At 46.7% G+C, this 8,752-nt stretch overlaps 1 long non-coding RNA gene across 1 annotated transcript; it reads right to left on the reverse strand.

The window, feature by feature from the left end:
• Positions 1-1,214: 1,214 nt before the first annotated feature.
• LOC121110248 lies at positions 1,215-6,056 on the reverse strand. Its single transcript, XR_005858479.1, has 3 exons — positions 5,339-6,056; positions 2,901-2,976; positions 1,215-1,456 (listed from the first exon to the last, which is right to left on the reverse strand). It is a non-coding gene; the product is annotated as an uncharacterized LOC121110248 (long non-coding RNA).
• Between the last annotated feature and the right edge of the window lie 2,696 nt (positions 6,057-8,752).

Raw genomic sequence — 8,752 nt, forward strand, 5'->3', positions numbered from 1 at the left:
TGTTGTGTTGGCATAATAGCTGTAGTTTGGAAGAAATGGATCCAACAGAGGGACTTCTGGAAGGCAACAAGGTGAGGTAAGAAAGGGGACTTCTCAGCCTGAAGGGGAAGTGGTTGTTGGGTTGACCCTTCATATTTTGTCTTAGTAGCAGCCAGTTAACCTCAGAGAGAAAAATACCAGCAATACCTTATTGGATGTAGTTGATGAAGATTACTCTTTTTTATTGCTTCAGTTTCCTCTTCTCTGAGGAAAGCTGCAGTCTACAAGGACATGCCTGGTTTCCTAGATCTGCTGCAAAGAACTTTTTTTTTTTTTTCTCTCTGTAGCAGGCCTAGATTTTTGAAAGGAAATAATAAGGAAAAATTCATGTCTCACATGAGAAGCAAGTAAATTCCATCCCCCCCTTTATTGTATAGCACAGGGCTGAGAGGAAAAACCTTCTTATTTTTGGAGGCCGAAGGTTATTCAGAGCTTCACAGTGGTACGTTCATCTGAAAAAGGAGAATTAGGCAAGGAACAGGTAAGCCTACTAGGAAAATATGATGAACACTGAAGTGTACTTTTTATTTTATTCCTGTATTCGCCAGATTGACATCTTTCTCCAAGTCATGTTTGGAAAAGGAGGAGATTTGTGTCTGGGGAAATAAGTTTTTCTTAGCTGATACAGTTGAGGGTCAACCTTGGCGAGCTTCTCTCAGCAGCTAGGTTGTCTGTTGTGATTTCTGTGAGAAGGCTGGCTTAGCCACACAAATGCTGTGTTCCTGAGAGGAACAGCTTGTGCTTGGAGTTGGTTTGGCTTGTTTTTCCTCCCTCATGCAGCAGAACTCCTCTTCCACAGACGCACAGGATGAGGCCTTTGAAGCTTTTGTCCATGTCTTAAGGTGAAAATTGTGATGCAGGGCTTTCATTAGGCTGGTGTTTGTAGTGTTTGGGTTTTTTTTGTTGGTGGTGGGCTTTTTCCCCCTTAAATAAAAGTGTTGAGAGATGTTTAACTACCCTCATTCCATTAGAATCATCAGTAACTCCTTCAAGTATGTGGCAAATGACTATTAATTCCTTTGGAATTCACTGATAAAATATTTATTATAATGAAATCCTTTAGTGAAGGGGGAAGTCCTGATTCAAACACAGCCGTGGATTAGGCCAGCGCTCAGGCTCCTGCTGTACTCAGGATGGGGACGCAGTTGGTAGCAGATCCCTCATTTGGCATCTGGAGGGGAATTTGGATTGGATGGCTTATGCATGTCCCAATCAAGTGAGACTCTTTCCTTGATAAGTGAGCCTAACTCTGTATGCTCTGGTGGAACTGTCAAGCAGGGTAGGCTTTTTTGTTTGCTCTGTGTATATGCACATACCTGTTAGTCCTGGTCCAAAGATGCGCGCTGCCCCTAGCCAGCTCAAATCCAGCCTGTCGCACGTGCAGGACATCTGCAACACCCATGCTTGTATTTATGCTCTGTGGAGGAAGGGGAGGTTTTTCAATAAACTCAGCAGTTAGTTAATTATTTGAGAACAAAAAAAAGTTTTGTCCAGGTATTTTCTAAGTTCTCATCTGTCAAGTTAGTACTATTAGCATTTAGCAATACAGAGCATTACAAATGAAAGCAAGAGGAACTGTAATGTAATCATAAAAACATACAGCACTACATATTTGCTATCTGCACCACCACCACTTCACAGTTTATCTTTTAATTCCTGGGATGATGCTCTACTCGCATTAATGAACTATTCATTATTGCAAAGCTTTAACATTTTGGAGAGTCTGATCTGTGGCAGAATAGCTGTGGCAGCTGTTGAAAGTCTTATTGCTGCTCAGTCAGGCTCAGTCTTCTCATTTCCACAGTGCTGCCACAAACTGCACGCTGTACCCCATTTCTTTGAGCTGAGAAGATGTTAGCAGCAAAATCTTGACTCTTATATAACCAAGTATTTCAGAACAATCTATTAAGAAATCCCTGCTCCTGCTATGCCCCTTATGTCATAGCCCTGTCTGTGTTATTCTTGCAGGAGGGGGGACCCCAGATTCCACCAGGTCCCTCTTGCACCAGCAGCAGCCCTGGCAGAAGGCCCCACACCATCGGGTGCAGATCTGTTCTCTTTTAGGTTTCACTGCACAGCTTGGAAGGGATGTAAAGAAACACCCTACAGCAGGCAAACTGTTAGCAGCTGAAACCATCAAACCTTAGCACTGGGCCAGCATCTTGCTCAAGCCGTAACAAGACTGCCCAGGATGAGTTTGTGCCTAAGATGATCTACTTGGAAATATAACTACAGCAACATACTCTAACAATTCAATATAAGCCTGATGTGTCTCTTGCATGCTGGCCAGTCTGCTTCCTGAGTGCACCAATCCTTTGGTTATTCTGATGCTCCTGCAAAACTAGTGCAGAAGACTGCTCTGGTTGTTTCAGGGCCCATAGAGTAAGTCAAATTTGACAGCAAATCCTTGCCATACATCTGTGAGGAAGCAAGGCACAGCTGCTGCTCTTCAGCAGCCTCCTCAAAAAACACTAACATCAGCATACACAGCTGGTTTGTGCAGCTGAAATTGGAACTCACCACCCAGGCACTAGAGGTTCCAGTGTTCTCACATTCTCTGGGTAGTGTGTGCACCTACAAAAAATCACCTTTGCAACAAGTTATTCTACTGCTTGGCCCTGAAGCCTTGGATTTATTCCTCCTCCTAGCCCAGAGGAAGCCAGCCCCACAGCTCCCAGTGCTGGAGCTCTGCACATCACCTGCAACCATGCAAGAGAAACAGTTGAGGCATTAAATGCCTCTGGCCAGACTGTCCTGCAGCAATGCAAGCCATCTGCTTGTCACCAAGAACTGCTCCCTGCTGCAGCCCCATCCCTCACCAAGACCTTAATCTGTCCCCACATCCCCTCCAACCTCTATACCTGGTGAAAGGAGAAATGCAGGATGACCTCTAATCACCAGCAGACAGTGTTTACACCAAGGTCCTACATTACAATGCTGGAATAGAAAAACAACAACAAGAGTTCAGTTGCTGCATCTAGATAATGGGATAGAGCAGCCTAAGTATGTTCTATCATGTTGACAACATGAGGCATTTGGTTTAATTTTTTAGTGTTTGGAGTGAGTTGTGGGGCTTTTTTATGGTTATTTTTGAGAGAGCTGCCAGACATACAACATTCCCCAGGGCAGTAAGACCCAAAACTCAGCACAGGAGCCCGTAAGGAGGCCAGAGGATTGGGTGGAAGGGAGATACAGTCATGGCATGTTTTACAGCAGCCACCTTCTTCCTGAAGCACCACACCTGCTGTCTTTCTGTCCTAACTGCCTGCAGACTTTTCACTCCCAATGAGTCTTCAGCACCTTGATACAAGACAAGAATCAGCCTTGCATGTTGATTTATCTGATCCTGCCTTTTTTGGAAGGCAAGGCATTTCAGGGGTACCACGTATACAGTAAATATGAATGGAACAAGGAGCACCTTCTTGTCCTGGAAAGTCATAAACAAAGCAGCCAGTCACAGGCATTAAACAAAACCATCCAGAGACAACCTTCTAACAGTCAGGTTAGGCATGAGCAGGAGGTACCAATGGCAGCCCCATAGCCAGAACAACGAGGGCTTTCCATGGGACAGGTTTACCGGATGCCATTGCTGGAGACCAGGATGAATAGCAGCCAAAGCGAGGGGAACTGAATTCAGCTTCAATTTAAGTGCCGAGGCAGCATAATGAGGAAGGGAGCTATGAAGGGCAGCCCTAGGGCTGTTTGGGGTGACCCCAAGGCATGCAGTGAAGGGGAGGGCCCCTCGCTAGGGGATGGGGCTGAGCTGCCTCCCAATCACAAGGGCACGAGTGCAGCAGAAAGCACTGGAGCAGGATCATAGCACATCCACAATCACTGCAGACCAACTTTTAGCTGGTTTTCAAAGTGAAGCCTCTACTCACAGTTACAGGGGTCAAGTAGCTGAACACTACATGGCCTCAGAACTGCAGTTGGGCTCCTGGGACACCCGAGGCCACCAGCCCTAGGTGGATACAAGCTTATCAGGCCCAGGAGGTCCACCAGCCCCAGCTCACCTGGGAAAGCGTGAGTCCTACCACAACAACTGCAAGAAACGCCTTTTCTCAGATCATACCTTACATGTAGCAAGTATTTTACAAGACAACAAGAAAAAAAAAATATGAAAGAACAGAAATAAACCCATTGGCTGAGAAGTACAGCATAGGTTGAACCTTGGGAGCCAGCACAGATCAACAGTGCTGTGGCAGAAGAAAGCTGCTGTCCATCAGGAGGGTGGCCACATGGCCCTGCATACACAAAATAAGTGGCAGGAATGGATGGAAAAAATACAGGTTGATGTAAACAAACAGCAAAAGAGTCTGAAATAGACAGACTGGAGAAGGGTTTGTTTCAGGGCCATGTTTTCCTGCAGAACACAATATATTACCCTCCCTGAGTGACAAAGCTGTAACCTGGTCTTTGTAGGGGCTACCTGCTCCACAGCAGTCTATGAGCTGGGCTCCTTCAGCCAGGTGGCTTTAATTAAATTATCAGGTTTAGGACCTATTTATTAGATGTTTCAATTATGGCAATAGTTTCTGGCTGCATTCGTCGCTCTATTGTTGATGCAGCATCAACACCGCAGGAAAGAGTGCTTGTGCACTGACTTGATCATATTCTAAGAGCTTGAGGTCGTGCCCTGAAAACGGTTCTCTCCAGTAAACTGGATGCAGTAAATGTTTGATGAGTGCTTTTGTGAGAATGCAGAATGAGAGCTGCTAACAAGCAGGAGACAGGACAGGGCAGGAGAACAGACAGCCTGTAACTGCACTGGGATGGCTTCAGACCTTCAGAAGGATGAGGTTGCACAGCACTGTGCTCCCGGAGCTGACTGCAGAGGTTATCATATCCATACCCACTTTCTCTCAGGGCTCTTACAAGCTCTCCTCCCCAACCAGCATGGATGCAGACAACCAGGTTTATCCCATAGCTTCTGCTCAGATCCCTTCCCCAGGCCCTACTTTGCAGCTGGCCAAGGAGCTCTGCCTCCAATCCCAAATGAACAAAGAGTTGTGCAACACAGGTGAACTCAATTGCTACACCCTCAATTCAGCTCTGGTTGCCCCCCCTTTCCCATCCGTAGGAGAGGAGAGGGTTCAGAATGTGTTCCAAGAGAAGTCAAGTCAAAGGATAGGGTGTCGGAACCCTTTTTTTGCTACAAGTCCAACAAACACCACCTCCATATACACAAAGATGCGGAGATTCTCAGTGCACACAGATGCTTTCTATTCTTAACCAAAACCAAGATATTCTTAACACCCACAACCTACAAGCGCTTACAAAGCAGATGCTTGCCACTCACCTGTGCTAGCAGGCAGTGCCTGACCACAGATCCCATCTGAATGGCAACTTTGCATCCGATCAAGAACTAAGAGAGAGTCCCGAGCAGCTGCAGAGGGGCTGAGGGCAGGAAAGGAATGAGGTGGCTGTGTGCCATGTCTCACCAATCTGCAATGGTCCATGGTGGCTTCTGGGAGCGGTTGATTCATTCTTTAGTGAGTAAAAATATAACAAATAGTAATAATAATAAATACAAACCCTCTGTTCCTTGGCTAGTACATCATTAGAAATGTATCTATCTGAAATAATTAAAATTAAAAAAAAAAAAAAATTGGCATGTTTTTCCTCCATAAAATTACCTCTGAGGCCTTGCAAAGCCAAGTGCATTTGCAGAGTGGGAAGGGGAAAAAAGAGATTAAAATAATTACAGCTTTCCTTGAGTGGGTCTGCTTAAGAGGAGATTAAAAAAAGGCATGTCGAAAAATCCCCTTGACTCCAACCTCTGCTGGCGCCCATCTGCCATGTACTTAAGCCACCTCGGCTGCGCTCCCAGCCCAGCCCTTGGAGGCTCTGTGCATCAGGATGCATGATGCTTCCCCTAGAAAATAAGCCTGGAGATGCCCTCAACAAAAACTGAGTGGAGTCAAAAATGCCTCCAGGCTGCATCACCTGCACCCAGGCAACCCAAGGGGATGCAGTGAGGCCTGCTGACCATCCCCATAGCATCACCCCAGCTTTGCTTGCCCCCCCCCCCCCCCCCAGGATTTGCACCAGCTTCAGCCTTTGCTCATCCCTCCCAGAACAGGGCACACAGGAGAGGTGCGAGGACATCCCCCTTCCTTCAGACTTCCATGAAACAGCTCACTCTGAGGGAAGCCAGGCCACTGCATGGCTATGGCATGCAGGTGCCATACATGCCTCTGGGCTGGCTCTCAGGAGTACCACTGGATCTGGTGTTCTATTTACTGCTAAGCTCTTGACCACCTTTGAAGTCATTTATCCATATTCACCCCACTCCTCTCACAGGAGCACTGTGAATGAAGGTGCTGGAGAGGAACCACATCTTGTACCAGTTCAGCATCTGCAATAATCTGCAGTGGCACAAAGCCACCTGTGATAGAGCCACATGGCTTTGCAAGACATCCCCAGTGTGTCAGACCTGCCTACTTTGTTCCCAGTTATCCCAAATTCCCAGCAAACACAGAGGATGTGCTCCTTTGTCTGTGTGGCGTTGGGGTGAGCTGGGTGGCACTCTGACACAAAACTTTTTGTAAGAAGAAAAGAAAGGAAGGAAGGAAGGAAGGAAGGAAGGAAGGAAGGAAGGAAGGAAGGAAGGAAGGAAGGAAGGAAGGAAGGAAGGAAGGAAGGAAGGAAGGAAGGAAGGAAGGAAGGAAGGAAGGAAGGAAGGAAGGAAGGAAGGAAGGAAGGAAAGAAAAGGAAGGAAGGAAGGAAAGAAAAGGAAGGGAGGGAGGGAGGAAGCAAGGAAGGAAGGAAGGAAGCAAGGAAGGAAGGAAGGAAGGAAGGAAGGAATCCCACCCTAAGCACCAAGGAGGCAGCTGGCACCACAATACTGAACTTAGCTTCACCTTGTGTCACTCTTTGTGCCTTCCCACAGCTTTTCCTCCAGAATGGATACATAAAAACAAAAGATTAAAAAATCAAGTGCCTGATTTCGTTAGCGTCAAACTTCATTACTGTGAGCAGCTAATAGGAAATGTGGCTTAATTGTTTTAATTTGCCTGTTAATTTATTAAACAACTGCTTCCTTGGAGCGCGTGGACACCTCATTTCCTACTTCTGTCCCTTTGCTGCATCACCGGAGCCTGGAGTGCCACAGCTCTTCTGGCAAAGGTGCTGCCATGAGGTGCCAAGGGGTATAGAGGCCAAGTCCCTCAAAGCAGCGCCCAGTGGGAGCTAACGCAAAAACACTGGAGTTATTCTGCTCCAGTGTGTGCATTCTGTTACCTGCAGTGTGGTTGGACTTTTTATTTGCAGAGTGGGAACAAATGACTGAGGACACTGTTTCTTAAAAGTTTTTAGTCACCCATTCACATGGCACACGCTTCAGCAGGCAGGAGAGGAGCTCCTAGGTCACCACAGGGTAACATTAGTGCATGGAGGAGGAGAAAGAAACATAAATATCAACAAATACCTCCTTGGCAAAGGGATAGAGAACATTTTCTTGGAAACAGTTAACAGGAATTTGGAGAAAACCCGTAGCAATTTGCACTGAACTCAGAAAATACACCTCAGAAAGCAGGCCGGTGCTGCAATGGCATGATTTTACTCAACTTTGCCATGATCCTGAGCTGTACTGAGGAGCTCTGTGCTGCGGGCTGCTTTGGTGAGTCCTCCCTTGGCTCATGCTGAGTGCCCTTCCTCTGTGCTAGGCAATGTATCAACTCTCCCCCAGGGTAAGAAAAACCCATTTGTGCTCTTTGGAGTTCCTGGAGAGGAGAGGAAACAGATTCAAACTACAGAAACCCCAACATTACAGGCATTAAAAGCATTTTCTGAATCTGCCAAGCTTGCGTTCCAATGTGCTATGCCAGTGCTTATGTAAGCAATTAATTTACATAATAAAATTTTAATAAAGATGCCTGATGAGTGCTCAGCTGTGTTTTTCCCCACATGCGATGGAGGAATCAGTGCCTAAGCCCAGCACTGCAGAGCACAGGAATCGAACCCACTGGTGCGGTGTGCCAAAGAGCTGCGTGGGACACCTGTCCTGGCACAAAGAGCCCCACAAAGCCATCAAACTGTCCCTAATTAAGTGTAAGATGACTGTATTCATTCAGAGGTGCCGTATCGATCAGAGCCAGCGCTGCTCCTGTCACTCACGCCGATTTAAACTTCCCGACTCTACGGCAATCGATACATGCAAATGCAGCTGCCAGAGAATTAAGATGATTTAATTCTTACCAAAAGTGCCAGGATCAGAAAGATCACAAGATGGAAATGAAGCTCGGGCCCACCCAACATGCTCCAGAGGGACATCTCCTAGCACTTGGCTGCCTTCAGTTTGTAAACAGCAGTTTAGATCTTCATCAGGAGGGACTGGAGAAAGGGAGCAGGCCAGATGTGAGCAGATGTGAAACCTACTGTCGTTTGACTTCGTGTGATTTATAGCCCTAACATAGAATCATAGAACTATAAAATTGTGTGTTGGAAGGGACCCATCAAAGGCCATCCACCCCATGCACTGAACAGGGACACCCACAGCTCCATCAGTGCTCACAGCCTCGTCCAGCCCGACCTTGGGTGTCTGCAGGCATGGAGCACAACCACCTCTCTGGGCAACCTGTGCTACTGCTTCAAAGCCCTTATGGAAAAAAAACTTCTTCATTACATCCCATCTAAATCTCCCCTCTTTTAGTTTGAAACCATTTCCTCTTGTACTATCACACAGACCCTGGAAAGAGCCTGTCCCTTCTTT

Source organism: Gallus gallus, chromosome 3 (genome assembly GCF_016699485.2).
Source record: "Gallus gallus isolate bGalGal1 chromosome 3, bGalGal1.mat.broiler.GRCg7b, whole genome shotgun sequence".
Taxonomy (NCBI): Eukaryota; Metazoa; Chordata; class Aves; order Galliformes; family Phasianidae; genus Gallus; species Gallus gallus.